Source organism: Microcaecilia unicolor, chromosome 1 (genome assembly GCF_901765095.1).
Source record: "Microcaecilia unicolor chromosome 1, aMicUni1.1, whole genome shotgun sequence".
Classification (NCBI taxonomy): Eukaryota; Metazoa; Chordata; class Amphibia; order Gymnophiona; family Siphonopidae; genus Microcaecilia; species Microcaecilia unicolor.
The window spans coordinates 427,791,204-427,812,486 of NC_044031.1; the positions used below are offsets into that span (position 1 = coordinate 427,791,204).

The 21,283-nt window shown below is 48.1% G+C and overlaps 1 protein-coding gene across 1 annotated transcript in view; it reads left to right on the plus strand.

The window, feature by feature from the left end:
* Window positions 1–204: 204 nt before the first annotated feature.
* The window catches only part of ADNP2 (ADNP homeobox 2), a 108,489-nt gene continuing 87,410 nt past the window's right edge, over window positions 205–21,283 (plus strand). Inside the window, exon 1 of the mRNA XM_030212080.1 lies at window positions 205–415. The gene's annotated coding sequence lies outside the window, so the exon portion shown is untranslated. The remainder of the gene's footprint in view (window positions 416–21,283) is intronic.

Below are 21,283 nucleotides of genomic sequence, written 5' to 3' on the forward strand. Positions count from 1 at the left end.
TTTGAGGAAGGGGCAAAAGTAACTCAAGGCAACTATATCCCCACCCATGACTCTCCAACAGGTAACTTTTGTCCTAGAGCCTCCTTGAGGGGCAAATCGAACAAGAGAGTCCAAACCTCACCTTGCCTCTCCATTGGTCAGTTTGTTATGCATGCAAATGAGGAGGGGGGTTACGTCACTTCCTGGTATAAATCGAGCGCCATTTTCTTGTTATCCTCACTCTTTCCAGTTAGTCGCCCGTACAGAGTGGATTTTGGGGGTTGGGGAGATGCGCGGGCCCGTTACGCTCAAGTGAGGCGCCGCTTCTCGGCGGGAAAGCAGAGCGCGGCCGGAAGCAGTGAGGAGAAGCAGAAAGACGGGTGCGCGAAGAGGCGTTCGGCGGCTGGAGTACGACCCCGTGCAGTCCGGCGCACCGGTAGGTGCAGCAGTCCTGACCTTAGCCAGGAAGGAGCCGCCGCGCGGCCGTCCCAGGGAGGGGGGGGAAGGATGAGGATGTGCCTACCAGCGGGGTGGGGAGTGTGGAAGGCAGTTGCAAACCTGCATTGAGTCTCGGGCGGAGGATTCCCGCCCCCGGGAGGGAGGGACTTGGGAGCGAGTGAGTTGGCCCGGCAAAGCGCCGGCTAATGCTCTCTGCTGTAAAATCCGCTATGGTGTTCTCCTTAAGTGCCCTGCACAGAGTAAGTGGCTCTGTTAGTTTGTGCTCCTGGTAACTTTGCTTATAGTGTGTGCAAGTGCACGCTGCTGGCATGTGCCCACCGTTCCGTGCCCGTATAATACAGAGTAACAATGGGTGAGCAGTAGAGGGGGGGGGGGGGGTTGGGACCCCCTTGTTCTAGGAGGGGGGCGGGGCAGAGAGGAACGTGGGCTACACGCCAAGGTGAAGGCGGAGTGGCAGACAGACACCCTCAATTTGAACCTTTCCCTGGAGGAGCCAGGACGTGTCTTTTTTTTTTTTTTTTTTTTTTTTTTTTAATGAAAGTGGGAGGTATAGGATGCTTTTAGACTGATGGGGAACGCGGAGGCATTTTTTGTTACCGGTTCCTTAGATTGCTGCAAGTGTCAATCCTGAAGGAGGACCCTTTTTCCTCCACTACAGGTAGCAGCCTCCGTACTCTACCTAGTCCAGGCTTCTTTGGAAAGAAGCTGTCTTCTGTTAGTTTGCTTTTACCGCTGCCTGTCCGCTTCCCGCTTTCCTCTCCACACGCACGGCGTTTGTAACTTCAGCTGCTACTGACTACTTCGTTCGTGGATGGAGGATGCTTTTGGTTTTATTGCGTCCGGGGGAGGATTTCCCTCCTCTCCAGGGAGGGAGGGTGTTTATCAAGGAATAACCTGATGCTTTACTGTGTGATGTGAATAACAAAAAGGGGAAATATGTAAATGTTTTTTTTTTGTTGTTCAATGGGCGTGTTTAAGCAAACTCCTCCTACCCGATAGAGCATTTACTCTCCGAGTTGAAGAAAGACTTCCTTGTTTGGAATTTGGTAGTAAAGTTTGAGATAGGACTTGAGTAATTGTGATGCTCTCCAGTGCAAGACAAAATTGGTATTCTTAAATAATATTATATGAAATGTATATTGTAAACTTAGAAATCGTTGAATTCTGATTTTCAAGGGAGTTTATGCAAACCATTCCAGAACAAAGGTGGCACAACAATCGCATTAATTTGTTGTCTTGCATTTCAGAATAGGAAGTGGTGTGGTGGTCAGCTTAGCCTGTTTGTCTATCTAGAAAGAGAGAACATCTAACAAGGGATCTCGGTTACCATAAGATTGTGGCCATTCAGAAAGTAACTGATTTATAATTGGAACAGAAGAAAAAATAGATATTCGGCAATGAAGCTACACAGTAGTAAATTTAAAACAAATATAAATAAATGCTTGAATTCGTTCCCAGAATGTGATACAGCTTAGTGGGGTTTAAAAAAGGTTTGGATAGCTTCCTAAAAGAAAAGTCCATAGTTATTAATTTATTTGTTACATGGATACCCCACATTTTCCCACCACATTAAGATGGACTTGAGGAAAATCCACTGCTTGCTTCTAGGATAAGCAGCATAGGTACTTGTAACTTATGGACAGATGATCGAAAGCCCTGTGCTGTTCCAAACAGCGCTCTAAAAATAGCGCTGCAACAGCGCCGGGCTTTACCGCCCCTATAATTAGAGATAATAGCATTCAAATTTAAGCACGCTATTCACTCTGATCATAGGGTAAAAATGCGGGAGGATTTTGCCAGGGCATGCGCTCGGGCACAATCATCCTGCACTTGTTTGACAGGTCTAAATCCTCTCGCACTTGTTTGACAGGTCTAGACTGTCAAAAGCCCAGACCTGTCAAACACAGGGGCTGGAGCTCCATGGGACCACCAGACCCCCAAATACCCCCTCCCCGAGTCGAACAACACAGGGGTGGGGGGGGCTGGAGGTCTGGTGGACCTCCAGTCCCCTGACCCCCCCCCCCCAACAAGTTCGGGGTGGGGGGGCTGGAGATCTGGTGGGTCTCCAGCCCCCCCATGAATGAAGCTCTGGTGGTCCAGTGGGCTGTGTCGATCCCCTCCACACCCCTGGTGGTCTTAGTGGCCCTTCCCCACCCCCTACCTTCGGTGGAGGAGGGAGGTGGCCTCCTTCCTTTAATATCAGCGCTGCCTCAAAAATGGAGCCTGGCCCTGCACAGTGCATCCTGGGGTGCGCTGGGTGGGGCTTCACACCCTATAAGGGTGCTGCCGCCAGCAGGCCAATGTTTGGCGCACTGGTTGCTGATCTTTGGGGAGGAATAGGTTTAGCATGCATTTGCATGCTACTTTAGAGCCCTGTTTTGCATGCTAGTTACGTTCAGAGCACGTGAGCGCGTTATTTCACACGCTCGGGGGCTCTTGATCCTGGGGCAGTAGCAAACGCATGTGTTCGTACGGCGCTAACAGCCTCTAGCGTCTGCGTTTGCTTCTGATTATTGGCCCATTAGATTGGCCACTGTTGGAAACAGGATGCTGGGCTTGATGGACCTTCTGTCTGTCCCAGTACGGCAACACTTGTGTACTTATGTAGCTAATCAGAAATTCATTGTGGACAGAAATGTGTCTAGGTACATCAGCATACATGAAAGCTCTGGATATTTATTTATTTATTTTACATTTGTATCCCACATTTTCCCACCTATTTGTAGGCTCAATCAGTTCTTAAGTTATTTGATTTTAGTAGTTTATCAAGTGGATGTGGTTTACTTGAATTTCAGTGAAGCTTTTTATATTCTCCCACATAAGAGATTGGCAGATTGGATTAGGAACTAGTTGAGGTTTAGATAAAGAGCATGGTAAAATTAAATTCACTCTGAGGAAAAAAATAGCAGAATAGGTCAAGAATCTTTCCTTAGGGATTATGTGTGATATATTGGAGTAATATTGTGGAGGGAATAGAAGAATTACTTCTGCAGATAATTTTAAAATATGCTACAGAGACTGGTCACCCTGAGAGCATAGACAAAGTGAAATGGTGGCAAGTACATTGTCGTTCACAGGGATGTAACTGCTATTAAATTTTAACAGTTGAAACAAGCGAAATTTTTTAAAATGGTTAATTGTAAATATTAGGAAGGTGCAGTGACCAGCATGAGTCTTCAGAGTTTGACTGCTGGCCCAAGAGCCTTGCCCTAAAATTGAGCTTCCCAGGCTGTGCCCAGCTGCCAAAACTAAGCAGCCCTGGTTAGGACTACAGGCTGTAATTCTCACAGCCAGCCTGCAGCTGGGTGCCTTAGCCTCTTCAGGTAGAAGATTCCTAAGGTGTATCAGCATACTTATAGTTTGGTCAGTAGCTGTCATGTCGTCTTCAGTACGGAGTAGTGATCCAGCCAGGAAAGAGTTAAGGAATCATCGTTGCTGCCTGCTCATCACTCCTTCCACTAAATGTTAAGATTTAGAGGGATGATAGGGTAGGTAATCGGAGGAAGTTCTAAATGCATTGTGAATGCTGTAATATCACAGCTGAATGTAGTTGCAAATACCTTTGACATAGAGGCAGGCCGAGACTGCAGCTGAAACTTATTGGCTAGTTTTGGCTGAGGCCGAAGCCAAAAACTAAACATGAATGTGAACCAGTGAGGCCCACTGGGGATTGTTAGAACTTGCATTGTGCAGCCCCCTCTGCTAAACCCACAGAATATTACCCTCCAGTCCCAGGTCTATAAAATGAGTGGAATGGAAGGGGTAGACGTGAATTGCTTGTTTGTTTTCCAAAAATACTAGGACTAGGAGGCATGCAATGAAGCTACAAAGTAGTAAATTTAAAACAAAAAGAAGAAAATGTCTTCACTCAATGTGTAACTAAACTCTGAAACTAAACTCAGCCAAAACTAGCCAATAAAACTCTCAAAAAATATGCCAAATCCAACTGCAAACTAGACATATGTCCAAATAGCCTCATGCAAACTGCTCCTCAACAATTCATAACAAACCTAACAAATCACATAAACTACATGCTACAAAATGGACTCTTCCCAAAAGAAAAAGGAAAAATCCTACTCACACCAATTCCTAAAGACACAAAGAAAAACACGAGCGAAATAACCAACTACAGGCCAATTTCATCCATACCACTAATAACCAAACCGAAGGTATGGTAACCAAACAGCTCACAAACTATCTAGACAAACATTCAATACTGCATGATGCCCAATCAGGATTCCGTTCGAATCACAGCACAGAAACAGTATTAGTCACCCTAATGACCAGATTCAAACAAAGAATTGCAACCGGCAACAATATACTCCTCTTACAATTCGACATGTCCAGCGCCTTCGACATGGTTGATCATGAAATCCTAATACACATACTTGAATACTTTGGCATCGGAGGAAATGTCTTGAATTGGTTCAAAGGGTTCCTAACCCTGCGCTCGTATCAAGTCACATCAAATTCAACCACGTCCAAGCATGGATACCTGAATGTGGAGTCCCACAGGGATCACCTCTCTCTCCAACTATATTCAACCTAATGGTGATCCCTTTAGCAAAACTCTTATCAAACCATAACCTCAACCCGTACATATACGCCGATGATGTGACAATATACATCCCATTCAAACAAGACATCAAAGAAATCTCCAGCGAAATCAATAAAAGTCTACACATCATGAACACATGGGCAGATGCATTCCGCCTGAAATTGAACGCAGAAAAAACCCAATGCCTGATACTCACCTCCCAATACAACACAACAGAATTCAACGTGATAAACACACCAAACCTAAAACTTCCAATCTCAAACGCTAAAAATCCTTGGAGTGACTATCGACCGCCACCTAACACTCGAAACTCATGCAAACAACATAACCAAGAAGATGTTCTTCAGCATGTGGAAATTGAAAAGAATTAGACCATTCTTCCCAAGATTCGTCTTCCGCAGCCTAGTGCAATCCCTCGTCCTTAGCCACTTGGATTACTGCAACTCATTATACGCTGGCTGCAAAGAGCAAATACTAAAGAAACTTCAAACAGCCCAGAACACAGCAGCCAGGCTCATCTTCGGAAAACCTAAATATGAAAGGGCAAAACCACTACGAGAGAAACTACATTGGCTTCCACTCAAGGACCGCGTTACTTTTAAAACTTGCACACTAGTCCATAAGATCATTTACGGTGAAGCCCCAGCGTACATGTCTGATTTAATAAACCTACCACCTAGAAACGCCAAAAGATCATCCCGAACTCACCTCAACCTTCATTACCCAACCTGCAGGGGCTTGAAATACAAGACGATACACGCGTCAACCTTTTCCTACAAGAGCACGAAGTCTTGGAATACATTACCACGCAACCTAAGAATGATCAACGAACAAGCCTCCTTCCGTAAACTACTGAAGACACACCTGTTCGAACAAACTTATGGAAAGAGCCAAAACACATAGAAACCACTCACTGTCCACAATGCAATACACATCCACATCTGATCCATCATCCCTTTATCCAGTCAACCATCCATTCGTCCACGGAACTATGTACACTATATGTCTAGGCGCCTAATAATGCCCTTTTTTCCCATTGTCTCTTTCTAATGTTTCTATGTTGTTGTCCCATTGTTATACTACCAATGATATTCGAATGCCTCGCACAACTCTGCTCAATGTAGTCCATAACTTAGTTGTAACAAATGTATTTCTATTATTCAAGTCTTATTGTAAGCCACACTGAGCCCGCAAATAGGTGGGAAAATGTGGGATACAAATGCAACAAATAAATAAATTGCCAGAGACTGTGGTAAAGGCAGTTAGCTAATCGGGGTTAAAAAAAGGATTGGATAACTTCTTACAAGAAAAGTTCATAAGCCATTATTAAGATGGACTTGGGGAAAATCCATGCTTATTTCTAGGATAAGCAACATAAAATGTACTTTTTGGGATCTTGCCAGGTACTTGTAATCTGGATTGGCTACTGTTGCTGGGATTAATGGACCTTCGATCTGTCCCAGTATAGCAACACTTATGTTCTTAACTGCAAGTTCAGGCTGACAACTGGGATAGCTGTTTTTAACAAGGACTTGTCAAGAAGTCTGGCAGGTTTAGGTTCCCATGTCAATGAAGATGTAGTTAAATATCCTGTGAGACAGAAACTTTGACAACATGTTTAAAAAAAATTAGTTTACCAGCTTTTTATACTTTCTCTTGTTGCTTGTGCAGTTTGAGTAAGTAGCATTGAGATGTTTCCCATTTTGTATTCAGTTATAAAACTGATTAAGGACAAGCATTCACAAAATTGCCACTAGACGTTATGGCAGTCTTTTTTGAGGTAGGACCCAGCTTAGGCAGGAGTGATTGGGGATCATTCCTGCTGTGACTACACCCCTAGGTTGCCAGGGATTGTAACATAGGTCTAATATTAGTACACCTTAGTAAAAGGGGCCCTATGTTAATTATAACTGAAAACTAAATTCAATTCCATATCATCATGCTGATCAATCCATAGACTAGTGGGTTGTGTCCATCTACCAGCAGGTGGAGATAGAGAGCAATCCTTTTGTCTCCCTATATGTGGTCATGTGCTGCCGGAAACTCCTCAGTATGTTCTCTATCTCAGCAGTTGGTGGTCACACACAGCAGCAGCTCTGGCTAGGTCTCCAAGCCTAATCTTTAGGTTTTGTTGAGTACCTGGGGTTAAGGGCTCTTCTTGAGCAAGTGCAAACCTGGTGGTGCCAGGTCCCTCCTTTTCTCCCCCCTCCCACTGGCTCCGTTTAAAAAAAAATAAAAAAATTTGGACGTCCTTTAAGGGCGTTTATTTCAACGTTTATATCAGCGTTTATTGCAGCTGCTCACTGGGACACCAGTTTGTTACAGCTCGGAGCGAGAAGCAGGTAATTTTACCTTTTTATAGCGGACAGGGGATTCCCTGTTTGGTCTCCACGTGGCTTATGGCGTCAGAGGACGAGGGCGCGAAGATTCGCTCCCCGGACCGCATGTGTGCGTCTAGCGGGGATGCGGGGGTTTTCAAAGCCTGAATCGCCTTTGTTGGGCATCAGTTTGGAATCCGGTCAGTGTCCCGGTTCTTCCTCCGGTGCGGCGGTTTTTCCCGCCATAAGCGCCCATCCCCCGCTGCTCGCCCACTCCATGTTGGCCGGCCACTCTGCTCGGACGGCTTCTTCTTGGGCCGCCCTCGAGCTGGGAGACGTTAATGCTATGGTCGCCCTTGATTTGGACGACGGCAAGAAAGCGGCGAAAGTTAAGCGCCATTCTTCCCACGCGGCTCCTCGGAGTTTCGCGCCAGACGCCATTTTGGATGTGCAGCATGTTTCTCCCCCGCTCTTGCGAGCGCCGGTTGAGGGTGCGTCTAGGGCCGTGGCCCAGACGGCAGAAGTGCACAGCCTAGGGGGTTTCTCCCCTGAGTTCTTTTTGCTGCTGCATCAGGCTTTTCTTATGATAAACGCTGCCCCGGCTCCCCCCTCTGATCAAGGAGCTGAGGCCTCCGGAAGCAAACGCCCTCGGATGGACTTCCAGGCCCTAGAGGACTTGGTCTCCTCTGATGTAGATGAGGGCAGCGTATCTGAGTTCTCCCAACGGTCCTTTGGGGATTCCTTGGAGGAGACGGATTCCCGCTCGGATGGAGCGGATGAACCCTCTGCAGCACGGATCTTTCGCTCAGAGGATTTGCCCAGCCTGTTAGTGCAGGCCATGAGCATTTTGAAGAGTTCCTCTCCGGAGGACGTCTCTCCCTCAGCCTCTGTTGGCTCTGCCATTATGCGGGGGACGAAGCGCCCGCCTAGAACCTTCCATGTGCATGAATGCACACCTTGATTTCGGCTCAATGGGATTTCCCAGAAGCAAGCCTTAAAGTGGCTAGGGCCATGTCCCGCCTCTAACCTCTGCCTGAAGGTGGAGGCCTTTTTTGGGCCTACCGTGGATTCTTTAATCACTGCGGTGACTAAGAAAACGGCATTGCCGGTGGAAGGTGGCATGGCCCTAAAGGACGCCCAAGACAGGAGTTTGGAGGCGGCTTTAAAGTCGTCCTTCGAGGCGGCTGCTTTAAGTTTACAGGCCTCAATTTGTGGCTCCTATGTGGCCAGGGCGTGCCTGATGCTTGCGCAGCGGGCTTCCCCCTCGGATCCTTCCTTGAGGGCTGATTGGCCAAACCTGGAATTGGGCTTGGCCTACTTGGCAGGCTGGCTGTATGATGTCTTGAGAGCCTCGGCTAAAGGTATGGCTCAGACAGTCTCTGCACGGCGGTGGCTTTGGCTGAAGCATTGGTCTGTTGACCACGCCTCTAAGTCTCGACTGGCTAAGTTGCCTTTTAAAGGCAAGCTGCTCTTTGGGGTCGAGCTGGACAAGATTGTGACCGATCTCGGCACGTCTAAGGGCAAGAGGTTACCGGAGGTCAGGGATCGGGCCATTGGTGCCTGCCCCGGTTCCTCCAAAGGACGGTTTCAAGAAGCCCGTCGGTATTGCCCGGGCAAGTCGAGCTCCTCTGCCCCCTCTTCCATCAAAAGGAATTCCTCCCCCAAGCAGCATTCCTTTCGCAGAGACCGCCGTCCCGGAGGTGCCTCCTCCGGTCCTCCCCCAGGGTCTCATACCCAATGATGGGGTGCTGGTCCATGGCCCAGAGCAGATTAGAGGACGCCTATCCTTGTTTCTGGGCGAGTGGACCAGGGTAACTTCAGACGCTTGAGTGCTGGAAGTCATCAGAGACGGCTACAAGCTAGAGTTCTGCCGACCCTTAAGAATCGGGTTTGTGCACTCTCCCTGCAAGTCTCCGGTCAGGCTGTGGCAGTGCAGCAGACTTTGGACAATCTGATCCGCCTGGGTGCGGTCGTTCTGGTGCCAGAAGATCACCCTGGCAAGGGACGTTACTCCATTTACTTTGTGGTAACTAAGGAAGGAGGTTTTGTCCGGCCTATCCTCGACCTCAAGGGGTCAATCGGGCTTTGGAAGTTCAGCACTTCCGAATGGAGACTCTCCGCTCTGTTATAGCGGCAGTGCAGGCAGGGGAGTTCCTGGCATCCTTGGATATCAAGGAAGCTTACTTGCATATTCCCATCTGACCTCTTCATCAACGCTTTCCGCGTTTTGCAGTTCTGAGGACACTCCCAGTTCAGAGCCCTCCCTTTCGGGTTGGCTACTGCTCCGCGGACCTTCTCCAAGTTATGGTGGTCATTGCGGCCTTCCTACGCAAGATAGGAGTACAAGTCCATCCTTATCTGGACGACTGGTTGATCCGAGCCCCCTCTTATGTTCGTTTCGACCCCCAAGTGGGCAGAGTGTTCCTGCCAGACAATCGGATTGTCACGCTTCAGGCTCAGGTGGACAAGTTCCTAGCAGCCTCTTCTCTTCGGGCTCGGGACTATGGGCAGCTGTTGGGCTCTATGACGGCCACGATGGACGTAGTGCCCTGGGTCAGGGCTCATATGAGACCACTACAACTCTCTCTGCTGCAGCGCTGGACTCCAGTGTCGGAGGATTACGCTGTGCGCCTTCCCTTGGACCTAGCGGTGCGCAAGGCGCTGAGCTGGTGGCCGAGGACAGATAAGTTGTCCGCAGGGATGCCTCTTTTGACCCCGGAGTGGGTTGTCGTCACAACGGACGCCTCTTTGATGGGCTGGGGAGCCCACTGCTTGGGAAGGACAGCGCAGGGGCTTTGGTCTCCTGCAGAGGCAAAGTGGTCTATCAACCTCCTGGAACTCAGCCATTCGGTTGGCGCTTTTGGAGTTTCTCCCGGTACTGGTGTTGAAGCCAGTACAGGTCCTGTCGGACAATGCCACGGTTGTGGCTATGTCAATCGCCAGGGAGATACCAAGAGCGCCCCTCTAGCCAAGGAGGCCATGAAACTATGCCAGTGGGCGGAAGCGAACCTGGAACAGCTGTCGGCGGCCCACATTGCCGGAGACATGAATGTCAAGGCGGACTTTCTCAGTCGCCATATCTTGGATCCCGGAGAGTGGCAGTTATCGGTTCAGGCGTTCTTGGACATCACGAAGCGCTGGGGCCAGCCGAGCCTAGATCTGATGGCGTCATCGGCCTGTTGCCAAGTGCCGCGCTTTTCAGCAGAGGACGGGACCCTCGATCTCTGGGAGTAGATGCTCTCCTCCAACAGTGGCCGACACAGGAGCTTCTCTATGTGTTCCCGCTTGGCCCATGTTGGGCAGGGTGGCAAAGCATCCGGGCCGGGTAATCCTGGTGGGTCCGGACTGGCCCAGACGTCCCTGGTATGCGGACTTGATCAGGCTCTCAGTGGACGGCCCTCGGCGGCTGCCAGCGGAGCAGGGCCTGTTGCATCAGGGTCCCGTGGTGATGGAGGATTCCTCCCCCTTTGGTCTTACGGCCTGGCTATTGAGCGGCAGCGTCTGAGGAAGAAGGGCTTCTCAGACAAGGTCATCGCCACTATGCTGAGAGCGAGGAAGCGCTCTACTTCTACTGCTTACGCCAGGGTTTGGCATACCTTTGCATCGTGGTGTGAGGCAGGCTCCCTTTCTCCCTTCACTGCTCCAATTTCGTCAGTGTTGTTGTTTCTGCAAGAAGGTCTGGAGAAAGGCCTGTCGCTCAGTTCCCTTAAAGTCCAGGTAGCGGCTCTGGCTTGCTTCAGGGGCCGCCTGAAGGGTGCTTCCCTGGTTTCGCAGCCAGATGTGGTGCGCTTTCTCAAGGGAGTTAATCACCTGCGCCCTCCTCTGCACTCAGTGGTACCTGCGTGGAATCTCAATCTGGTGCTAAGAGCCTTGCAGAAGCCGCCTTTTGAACCCTTGTCGAGGGCATCTCTGAAAGACCTGACGTTGAAAGCAGTCTTTTTGGTGGCTATCACTTCAGCCAGAAGAGTTTCCGAGCTCCAGGTGCTATCATGTCGAGAGCCCTTTCTGAAGTTCACTGAGGCAGGAGTGTCTATTTGCACAGTGCCTTCCTTCCTGCCCAAGATTGTTTCTCACTTCCATGTGAATCAGCAGCTCTGTCTCCCATCCTTTCATAGGGAGGACTACCCAGAGGAGTACTGTGCTCTCAAATATCTAGATGTGAGACGAGTCATCATCAGATACTTGGAAGTGACCAATGATTTCCGGAAGTCGGATCATCTGTTTGTCTTGTTTGCAGGTCCTCGTAAGGGTCTGCAGGCTGCTAAGCCTACAGTGGCAAGATGGGTCAAGGAAGCCATTGCAGTGGCTTATGTGGCCGCGGGGAAGGTGCCGCCTATCCGGCTGAAGGCTCACTCCACTAGAGCTCATTCGGCCTTGATGGCAGATGCCGGGTCCGTCTCATTGGAAGAGATTTGCAAGGCGGCAACTTGGGCATCGGCTCATACCTTCTCCAGGCATTACCGCTTGACTGTGGCTGCTCGGGCGGAGGCCCGGTTTGGAGCTTCAGTGTTGCGGTCAGGGATTTCAATGTCCCGCCCTGGTTGAGTACTGCTTCGGTACATCCCACTAGTCTATGGATTGATCAGCATGATATGGAAGGTAAAATTATGTATCATACCTGATAATTTTCTTTCCATTAATCATAGCTGATCAATCCATAGCCCCTCCCAGATATCTGTACTGTTTTTATTCTGGTTGCATTTCAGGTTCAAGTTTAGTCTTCAGTTCCTGTTCAGGAGGACTTTGTGTTCAAGTTTTTTCAGTTGGATTCTTCAGGAGTTGAGACGATTTTGTGTTACAGTGAGCTGCTGCATTCCTCTCCCCTCCGTTTTACGGGGCTGGATTGAGACCTAAATTCTGCTGGCGCTCCCTCCCGCTTCGTGGGCAGCTTTGTACCCCTCCCACTTCGGCGGCGTTAGGGTCAGTCAGCTCCTCACGCGGTTGCAGGATAAGCCAGATCCCCCCGCATCGACGGGGTGGTGTCCCTCCCCCGCTCCACGGGGATGAGCTGGACGGATTCACCTCCCCCACTTGTGTGGGGATGAGCTGGGTTAATTCCCCTCCCCCGTTTCGGCGGTGGTGAGCTGGGCAGAGTGTCCCTTTGTGGGTGTAATTCTCTGTGCTGAGTCCTGCGGATGGAGCTTTGATATCGACATACTGAGGAGTTTCCGGCAGCACATGACCACATATAGGGAGGCAAAAGGATTGCTCTCTATCTCCACCTGCTGGTAAATGGACACAACCCACTAGTCTATGGATTGATCAGCTATGATTAATGGAAAGAAAATGATCAAGTATGATACATAATTTTACCTTATTGTTTCTCTCCATCAGCAAACTGAGGTTGGCATTGGCATATTTTAAAACATCTCAGTTCTGTAGTTTTTCAGTTGAGGTATGCCATAAAGTTGTACAGTTTCTTCTGAGATGATATTTTTGGATCCACAACTTATTTGATGACAGTTCAGTTTTGCCATTTATGAGTCTCTTAAATATCGTATGTTGAAATTTAATGGTGCAAAGGAAGAGACTCAAATCTTGCTTGATAAATTATAAAAATTAATTATAACTGAAGTATGGGACCATTATCGTTCTTGGAGACTCGGGATGAGCAGGGGAGGTGTACTCAACGTGGGACACAGTTTGTTTGTAGCCACCTTCCAAAGATAATTGCTTTTTCTGTTACCTGATCCTCTTGTTTTGATGGGGGGGGGAGGGGGGATGTTTAATTCATGCTATGTATCTAGATTTTTAGAAAGTTGTGTGATAGGAGGCAATGTTCTGTTGTGGATTAGGAATTGGTTATTTTTCAGAAAACAGAGGATAGAGTTAAATGGCCATTTCTCTCAATGGAGGAGGATGAATAGAGGAGTGTTCCAGGGATCTGTACTGGAACTGGTGTTATTTAACATTAATCTTGAAATTGGAATGATAAATGAGGTGATTAAATTTGCGGATGACACAAAACTATTCATGGTTGTTAAAACATGTGGATTATGAAAAATTGCAGGAAGACCTTAGGAAAGTGGAAGAGTGAGTATACAAATGGCAGATGAAATTTAATGTGGATAAATGCAAACAGATGGGAAGAATAACCCAAATTGTATTTTTCTGATGCTAGGGTCCACTTTGGGAGTCAGCATCCAAGGAAAAGATCTTGAAGTCATAGACAATATGTTAAAATTTTCTGACCAGTTTGCGGCAGTGGCCAAAAAAGCAAACAGGATACTAGGAATTATCAGGAAAGGGATGGTAAATTTTTTTTTTGTTTGTTTTTTTTGTTACATTTGTACCCCGCGCTTTTCCCACTCATGGCAGGCTCGATGCGGCTTACATATTGTATACAGGTACTTATTTGTACCTGGGGCAATGGAGGGTTAAGTGACTTGCCCAGAGTCACAAGGAGCTGCCTGTGCCTGAAGTGGGAATCAAACTCACTTCCTCAGTTCCCCAGGACCAAAGTCCACCACCCTAACCACTAGGCCACTCCTCCAAGAATACTATAATGCCTCTGAATTACTCCATGGTATGACCTTATCTCAAGTATTGTATTTGGTTCTGGTTGCCATATCACAAAAAAGCTTTGCAGAATTAGAAAATGTTCAGAGAAGAGCAACCAAAATGTTAAAGGGGATGGAACTCCTCTCGTATGAAGAAAGGCTAAAGAGGTTAGGGCTCTTCAGCTTGGAAAAGAGACGATTGAGGTCTACAAAATCTTGAATGGTGTAGAACGAGTAAAAGTGAATTGATCTTTACTCTTTCAAAAAGTATGACAACTAGGGGACACTTAATGAAGTTAAGTGGAAATACTTTTAAAACGAGGGAATATTTTTTCACTCTAATAGTTGAGCTCTGGAACTAATTGCCAGAGGATGTGGTAACAGCAGTTAGTGTATATGGGTTTAAAAAAAGATTTTGATAAGTTCCTGGAGGAAAAGTCCATAGTCTGCTATAGACATGGGGAAGCCACTGCTTGCCGTGGGATTGGTAGCATTGAATGTTACTGTTTGAGTTTCAGGTACTTGTGACCTGGATTGGCCACTTGGAAACAGGATACTGGACTAGATGGACCATTGGTCTGACCCGTTATGGCTACTCTTATGTTCTTACATTGGTGATTTTTTTTGTTAAAAAAAAAAAACAATCATAACTTAATTCATCTGAGTGTATCCTTGGACCCTGTTTCTATGGATACTGGTGTAGTTAAAAAAAATATATATATTAAATCCAACTGACTGCAGTCCTTAGGTTGTAAGATGCAGAGACCAGGTATTCAAGGCACAAGGGGAAGCCTATTCCTCTTGAGAGAGAAATTATCACCTTAGGATTCCATTGTGATGACTCACTTAAATTCAACAAACTGGTCAAGTGGTAAAACCTTGATGCTTTCAAAATCATGTTGCTTTCAATTAAGATTGATTGACAGTTGAAGCCTTTTTTGACTAAGGAACATTTGATTAAACTGGTCCATGCCTTTGTTACAAATAGACTGGACTATTGCAGTTCCTTATATTTAGCACTTACAAAAAATAATCTAAAAAGGCTTCAGCTAGTTCAGAACACTGCAGCTCGTTTAATAATTAATTTAAAAGAAGTCTGATCATGTCATGCCACTGGAGGATTTACACTGGTTGCCAATTCCTGCTATGATAGCAATTAAGTTTATTTTTTAAAGCTTTTTATTTAATGGCACCAGTGCAATTACTTTACTAGTTGTTATATCCCACATTCTCTGAACGAATTTGGTTCATCGTGGCTTTCAATTTTGAGGGAAAATAGTAATAATGCTAAAGGTAGTATAATTAATTGCTACAACATTTAGAAGGAAGACAGTAATAATGCTAATAGTAGTACATAAATGCTTCAATTGGCTTCTGATATCTGGAATAGGTGATCACACTCTTAATACATTCTTGCTAATCAATATAAGCCAAAAATTCTTTAGTTAATAGAATAAAAAGTAGTGTCCTTAATGTGCAGTCTTTTATCTAGGCAGTTTTAATTCTGTCTTCTGGTAAAAATGCCTTGAACAAGTAGGATTTTACCAGTTTGCGAAAATGAAGGTAGCCTGTTGGTTCCACGACTTTGTTGCAAGGTAAGGAAACCCAGTTGTGTACATTGATTTATATACCAGACCATTGCAGCTGGGGAGGTAAAGCTAGAGAAACATTTGGGCTTCCCAGAAGACAATTTCTTAGTGGAAGGTCTATTAGAGTGTACATATCGTCTGGGACCATGCCTTATAACATCTTGCAAACTATGGTTATGATCTTGGACCCTAGCCTTCATGGGTAACCAGTGTAATGTTTGCAGTAAGGGAGTAGCTCTGTGTTACTGTGAAGCTTTGTGGCTGCTGTGTTTTGAGCTCTATAGCTTTTTGAAGCTTAATTCTTTACAGCCTGCATACAATCCAGGGCAGTAGTCAGTTTGTGATAGTTTCGGTGACTGGACCAGAAGTCGAAATATTGTGAATGAAAAGAGGCTCCTAATTCATTTCCATAGGGTTCCGAATGTCTCTGATATTTGGTCATCAAATGTTAGATTCTGATCTATTATGATTTCTAATATATTGATTAATATATTAATATAATGATTCCCCAGTGTATTGGCTGATTTTGTAAACCTGGTAGAGGATATGGGGTTATGTGGGCTTGCTATTAAGAATTTTATTTAGTTTCAGCTAAAAGTTGAAGCCCATTGTTCCATTAGATGAAGTCTAGTCTGAATTGTTGCGGTTGCTTTTTTGATGTCGCCATCAAAGGGAATGTATACGTGTGATTGTAGTCCTGTTTCTAGGTTTCTCCCTGAAGGTGCCATTAGTATGTTGAACAAAATTGGTTCAAGTGGAGAGCCCTGGAGTACACCACACTTTGGGGCCTGGGGAGGGGAGGTAGAGATCTTAACAGCTAATCTGACTTGGCACAGTTTAGCACAGTTCCACCAATGCTAATACTGTTCAGTAGATTGAGTAGAATATCATGGTCCACCACATCAAATGCGCTGGACATGTCGAATTGGAGTATTAGAACTTTCTTCACAGGCTTTTTTTTTTTTTTTTTTTTCTCTGACTTCGCTCACAAAAGATGTAAGGACAGTCTCTGTGCTGTATTGCAGTCTAAAGCCCGGTTGGAATTGATGTTGATTTAAGATTAGTTGGAGTAATAGCTAATCCATTAGTTGGTATGATACTGTTCTTTCTATGACTTTAATCAGTAGTGGGATGGAGGTTACCAGTCTGTAGTTTGTAATTTTTCTTGGCCAGGATGGTGTTGAGGAGTGGGGTTATTATTTATTGCACTTGTATCCCACATTTTCCCACCTATTTGCAGGCTGAATGTGGCTTACAAAGATCTGTTATGGCATCGCCAATACAGGTTAAAAGATACAAATTGGTGATGTAAAGAGATCAAGGACGACAGAGAAGAACTAAGTAAACATTTAAAGAAAGACGTCGTTTAAGTTGGGGTGGGTTGGTGAAGTGTTATGTTAAGCTACGGGTTCTCGTGGTAGGCCTTGTTGAAGAGGTAGGTTTTCAGAGATTTGCGAAAGATAATTAAAAACAATTAACGAAATAACTTTGATGGTAGTGCATTCCACAGTTGTGTGCTCATGTATGAGAAGCTGGTCGCATGTGTTTTGTTTTTATGTACCCTTCTCTAGATCTCCGTGGGACCCGTGCCCACGGAAGTGAAGAGAGGGTTTCAGAAGGCTCATTCTAAGTCTGTTAAATGAAACCTCGGCTCTCTGACTCCTAGCACCTAAGTGCATCTTTGTGCATCTATGCTCCCACATTATGGGTAATTGGGTAGGGGTTTTCCTCACTTATGTGGATCATAGAGAATAATTTTGTCTGTGTAGGTGTTTTCAGAGAGATAGGTATGTAGCCAAGAAATGAATAACACGACAAGGGAGATAGGTGATAATAATGATTTTAATTCTTACCCAATGCAAGTTCAATCAATCTGGCACGCTCATCAGTCAGAATCTCAGGTGGACTGACCGTAGTTCTGCCCTCTGGGTAGAGTTGGGGAAAATTCCAAACTCCTCCCCAACTGGCAGAGTTTAAATACCCTCTCCCTGCCCATTATACCTAATGGGCACACATTTTCTTCATCTGTGAATCATACTTTCTGACAGTTAGCTTAACCGCAGATCGGATACCCATTCCTCCCTCCTTTCACCTATTTCTTCATAACTGTAACTTCCATATCATCAAGCTGATCAATCCATAGACTGGTGGGTTGTGTCCATCTACCAGCAGGTGGAGATAGAGAGCAAACTTTTGCCTCCCTATATGTGGTCATGTGCTGCCGGAAACTCCTCAGTATGTTCTCTATCTCAGCAGGTGGTGGTCACACACAGCAGCAGCTCTGGCTAGGCCTCCAAGCCTAATCCTTAGGTTTTGTTGAGGCCTGGGGTTGAGGGCTCTTTTGAGCAAGTGCAAACCTGGTGGTGCCAGGTCCCTCCTTTTCTCCCCCCTCCCGCTGGCTCCGTTAAAAAAAAAAAAAAAAAAAAAAAATTTAAACGTCCTTAAAGGCGTTTATTTCGACGTTTATTTAAACGTTCATTGCAGCTACTCACTGGGACACCAGTTCGTTACAGCTCGGAGCAGCAAGCAGGTAATTTTACCTTTTTATAGCGGGCAGGGGGTTCCCCGATTCTTCTCCTCGTGGCATATGGCGTCGGAGGGCGAGGGCGCAAAGGGTCGCTCCCCGGATCGCTGGAGCGCTTCTAAAGGGGATGCGGGGGTTTTACAGCCTGATTCGCCCTTGATGGGTGACAGTTTCGTGACCGATGAATGTCCCGGTCCTTCCTCCGGCGTGGCGGTTTTTTCCCGCCATAAACGCCCATCCCCCGCTCCTCGCCTCCGCCATCTTGGCCGGCCACGCGGCTCGGACGGCTTCTTCGTGGGCCGCCCTTGAGGTTGGAGACATTAATGCCATGAATGCCCTTAATTTGGGCGACGGCACAAAGCGGCTAAAGTTAAGCGCCGTTCTTCCCGCGCGGCTCCTTTGCGGAGTGTCGCGCCGGACGCCATTTTGGATGCGCAGCATGTCTCTCCCCCGCTCTTGCGAGCGCCGATTGAGGGTGCGTCTAGGGCTGTGGCCCAGGCTGCGGAAGTGCACAGTCTGGGGGGTTTCTCCCCCGAGTTTGTTTTGCTGCTGCATCACGCCTTCCTCATGCAAAACGCTGCCCCTGCTCCCTCGTCTGGTAAAGAGGTTGAGGCTCCCAGAGGTAAACGCCCTCGGGTTGATTCCCAGGCCTTGGAGGACTTTGTCTCCTCCGATGTAGATGAGGGCAGCGTGTCTGAGGTCTCCCAACGGTCCTTTGCGGATTCCTTGGAGGAGATAGATCCCCGCTCGGATGGAGCGGATGACCCCTCTGCAGCGCGGCTTTTTAGCCCAGAGGATTTGCCCAACCTGTTGTTACAGGCCATGGACACTTTGAAGATTTCCTCTCCGGAGGACGTCTCTCCCTCAGCCCCTGTTGGCTCTGCCATTATGCTGGGGACGTAGCGCCCGCCTAGAACCTTCCACGTGCATGATGCCATGCACACCTTAATTTCGGCTCAATGGGATGTCCCGGAAGCGAGCCTCAAAGTGGCTAGGGCTATGTCCCGCCTCTATCCTTTGCCTGAAAGTGAACGTGAGGCCTATCTGTGGCCTACCGTGGATTCTTTAATCACTGCGGTGACTAAGAAAACGGCTTTGCCGGTGGAAGGTGGCACGGCCCTAAAGGACGCCCAAGACAGAAGATTGGAGGCGGCCTTAAGGTCGTCCTTTGAGGCGACTGCTTTAAGTTTGCAGGCCTCGGTTTGCGGTTCCTATGTGGCCAGGGCGTGCCTGACTATGGTGCAGCGGGCTTCCCCCTCGGATCATTCCTTGAGGGCTGATTGGCCGGCCCTGGAATCGGGCTTAGCCTATTTGGCAGACTTGCTGTATGATGTCTTGAGAGCCTCAGCTAAAGGCATGGCTCAGACAGTCTCTGCGCGGCGGTGGCTTTGGCTGAAACATTGGTCTGCTGACCACGCCTCTAAATCCCGCCTGGCTAGATTGCCTTTTAAAGGCAAGCTGCTCTTTGGGGTCGAGCTGGACAAAATCGTGACCGATCTCGGCACGTTTAAGGGCAAGAAATTACCAGAGGTCAGGGCTCGGGCTAGTACTCGTCCCGGTACCTCCAGAGGACGGTTGCAGGAAGCCCGTCGGTACCGCCTGGGCAAGTCGGGTTCCTCTGCCCCCTCTTCCTTCAAGAGGAATTTCTCCCCCAAGCAGCATTCCTTTCGCAGAGACCGCCGTCCCGGAGGTGCTCACTCCGGTCCTCCCCCAGGGTCTCGTACCCAATGACGGGGCCTTGGTCCACGCCCCAGTGCAGATTGGAGGACGGCTGTCCTCGTTTCTGGGCGAGTGGACCACAATAACTTCAGACGCGTGGGTGCTGGAAGTCATCAGAGACGGCTGCAAGCTAGAGTTCTGCCGACCCTTAAAAGACGGGTTCGTACTCTCTCCCTGCAAGTCTCCGGTCAAGCTGTGGCAGTGCAGCAGACCTTGGACAATCTGATCCGCCTGGGCGCGGTCGTTCCGGTGCCAGAAAGTCAGCTTGGCAAGGGACGTTACTCCATTTACTTTGTGGTACCAAAGAAAGGAGGTTCTGTCCGGCCTATCCTCGACCTCAAAGGGGTCAATCGGGCCTTGAAAGTGCGGCACTTTCGCATGGAGACTCTCCGCTTTGTTATAGCGGCAGTGAAGGCAGGAGAGTTCCTGGCATCCTTGGGCATCAAGGAAGCGTACCTGCATATTCCCATCTGGCCTCCTCATCAACGCTTTCTGCGTTTTGCAGTCCTGGGACGACACTTCCAGTTCAGAGCCCTCCCATTCGGGTTGGCTACTGCTCCGCGGACCTTTTCCAAAGTAATGGTGGTCATCGCGGCCTTCCTACGAAAGGAAGGGGTACAAGTCCATCCTTATCTGGACGACTGGTTGATCCGAGCCCCCTCTTATGCAGAGTGCGGCAAGCTGTGAACCGGGTAGTTGCTCTTTTGAGCTCCCTGGGATGGATCATCAACTGGGAGAAGAGCCAGCTGCGCCCGACTCAGTCCCTGGAGTACCTGGGAGTTCGATTCGACACCCAAGTGGGCAGAGTGTTCCTGCCAGACAATCGAATTGTCAAGCTTCAGGCTCAAGTGGACCAGTTCCTAGTAGCCTCTCCTCCTCTGGCTTGGGACTATGTGCAGCTGTTGGGCTCTATGACAGCCATGATGGAAGTAGTGCCCTGGGCCAGGGCTCATATGAGACCCCTTCAACAATCTTTGCTGCGGCGCTGGACTCCGATGTCGGAGGATTATGCTGTGCGCCTTCCCTTGGACCCAGCAGTGCGCAAGGCGCTGAGCTGGTGGATGCAGACAGACAAGTTGTCTGCGGGAATGCCTCTGGTGACCCCAGAGTGGATTGTCGTCACGACGGACGCCTCTTTGTCGGGCTGGGGAGCCCACTGCTTGGGAAGGACAGCGCAGGGGCTCTGGTCTCCTGCTGAGGCAAAGTGGTCTATCAACCTCCTGGAACTCAGAGCCATTCGGTTGGCGCTTTTGGAGTTCATCCCGGTACTGGTGTTGAAGCTTGTACGGGTCCTGTCAGACAATGCCACGGCTGTGGTCTATGTCAACCGCCAGGGAGGTACCAAGAGTGCCCCTCTAGCCAAGGAGGTTATGAATCTTTGCCAGTGGGCGGAAGCAAACCTGGAGCAGCTTTCAGCGGCCCACATTGCCGGAGTCATGAATGTCAAGGCGGTCTTTCTCAGTCGCCATACCTTGGAGCCCGGAGACTGGCAAATATCTGCTCAGGCGTTCTTGGACATCACGAAGCGCTGGGGCCAGCCGAGCCTAGTTTTGATGGCATCATCGGCCAATTGCCAAGTGCCGCGCTTTTTCAGCAGAGGACGGGACCCTCGATCCCTGGGAGTAGATGCTCTTCTC